Below are 2,500 nucleotides of genomic sequence, written 5' to 3' on the forward strand. Positions count from 1 at the left end.
GAAGGAGGAGAAACGCACCGAGCTCTTGACCAGCCGCAACAAATGGCTCAGGAATAAAAATATCATTGAGTATAAATAACCCGTCTGATCGAGGAGAACGACCCACATATCCTCGCCGCTGATTATCAGAAAACCCGGGAACAATGCATGGATTCAGACGAAAGACACGAGTCTCAGAAACACACACAAAGTACACGCGGCCTATAGACGTCTAGAAACAGTGACGCATGGGTTTGGGAGATTTTCTGCCCGACAACGCTGCATTTATTTCATTACAAATGCATCTAAAAATGTAAAATAATATTACAATATAAAAAAAATGTTTTCTACGTGAACGTGTGTTAAACTGAAATATATTTCTGTGATTTTTCAGCATCGTAACTCGAGTCTAGTGTCACACGATCCTTCAGAAATAATTCTAACGTGATTTGTTATGAGTAAAACTTATTACGATAATTTATTTTTATTTACAGCATTTTTATTTATTACGGTTTTATTTGATTTTTGTTGAACACAACAAATAATATATATATATGAGAAAAATTAACTATTAAAAATATTTCTCTTCATTTTATTTTTATTATTCATTATAAATATTTTTTTCTCTTACATTTATGTTTATGTCTCTTACATATTTTTTATGTAAATACAAAATATAAAAAATAAATATAAATAAACAAAATGTATTAAAATGTAAGTAAATAACACAAATTAAATCAAATGAAAAATGTTTTTTCAGTACACAACATTTTTAAACTAAAATGCATAAAATACAATTTTATATAAAAATATAAATATTTTATATACATATGTAAATGAATAAATTCTAAACTTTTAGATACATTTTATTACAATAAAATAAATACAATTTTAAATACATTTACTTTAACAATATTTTTTACCCCATTGGCAGATTTCTTTATGCATAGGCTCACCTAATTTTGATAATTGCTTTAAGAATACTTAATGCTTTCATATTTTAAATAGTGAAAACTTTCGATAAATGAAATGCATTCTAAAAAATATTTATGCAAATACGCAGGTCCATTAAAAGGTTTAACCTACAGGTACGATTAAGCAAAAACCTAATAAAACAATTACTGCATTGATAAAGCAAAGGGGACGTGATGTGGGAGCAATCCGTAATTACAACACATGTAAATAGAAATAGAATTAAATGTTAAGAAAAAAATACATTTTAATTGTATTTTTTTGTGTGTACAGATGCAAATATGTAGATATTTGTAAATACATAGCATATCAAAAAAATATTATATATATATATATATATATATATATATATATATATATATATATATATATATATATAGCTAACAAAAATGAAATGAACAAAATATATATTGTTAATGTTTTTTTTCTTCATGCATTTTTAGAAGCTAAACTTGATTTCTTCTACAAGATGACATGATGATTCGAGTGTCTTCAGTGAATCAGACGAACAGAACTAAGAATACATGCTGACCTCTTTTCTGTCTGTGACGCTCAGAGAGTTTTCTAAGAGCACAGCACAGGTGCATTGTGGGTAAGGACGAAGCAAAGGCTGAACTTTGTTCATGAACCGTGACGGAGCGATAGATCCACAGAACCGTTAACTGAGCTGACCGGCAGATTATCAGCAACATGCCAACACCACCCACATTACATCTATGCTTTATAGAAGATCAGGTTCATCTCTACTCAAACTCTCTTTACAAATTCAGGTCTGAGGAACAGGACTGAAAAGAACAATGGAATAGAATAGAATAGAATAGAATAGAATAGAATAGAATAACAGGACCGGTCAGGACAGACCAATAGAATAGAATAGAATAACAGGACCGGTCAGGACAGACCAATAGAATAGAATAGAATAGAATAGAATAGAATAGAATAACAGGACCGGTCAGGACAGACCAATAGAATAGAATAGAATAAAACAGAACAGAACAGAATAGAATAGAATAACAGGACCGGTCAGGACAGGACAGACCAATAGAATAGAATAGAATAGAATAGAATAGAACAGAACAGAATAACAGGACCGGTCAGGACAGGACAGACCAATAGAATAGAATAGAATAGAATAGAATAGAATAGAATAGAATAACAGGACAGGTCAGGACAGGACAGGACAGAACAGACCAATAGAATAGAATAGAATAAAATAGAATAACAGGACAGGTCAGGACAGGACAGGACAGAACAGACCAATAGAATAGAATAACAGGACAAGTCAGGACAGAACAGAACAGACCAATAGAATAGAATAGAATAGAATAGAATAGAAGGACAGGTCAGGACAGACCAGACCAATAGAATAGAATAGAATAGAATAGAATAGAATAGAATAGAATAGAATAATACAGTATAATAGAACAGGACAGAGCAATAAAATATAATAGAACAGGAAAGAATAAAATAAAATAGAACAGGACAGGAGACGAGAGAATAGAATGCAACAACACAAAAAGAATAGAACAAAATAAAACAATAGAAGAGA

At 30.5% G+C, this 2,500-nt stretch overlaps 1 protein-coding gene across 1 annotated transcript in view; it reads right to left on the reverse strand.

The window, feature by feature from the left end:
* LOC122332740 (cyclin-dependent kinase-like 5) overlaps nt 1-2,500 on the reverse strand; it is a 47,926-nt gene that overhangs the window by 25,530 nt on the left and 19,896 nt on the right.

The sequence above is a fragment of the Puntigrus tetrazona genome, unplaced genomic scaffold, assembly GCF_018831695.1.
Source record: "Puntigrus tetrazona isolate hp1 unplaced genomic scaffold, ASM1883169v1 S000000148, whole genome shotgun sequence".
Taxonomy (NCBI): Eukaryota; Metazoa; Chordata; class Actinopteri; order Cypriniformes; family Cyprinidae; genus Puntigrus; species Puntigrus tetrazona.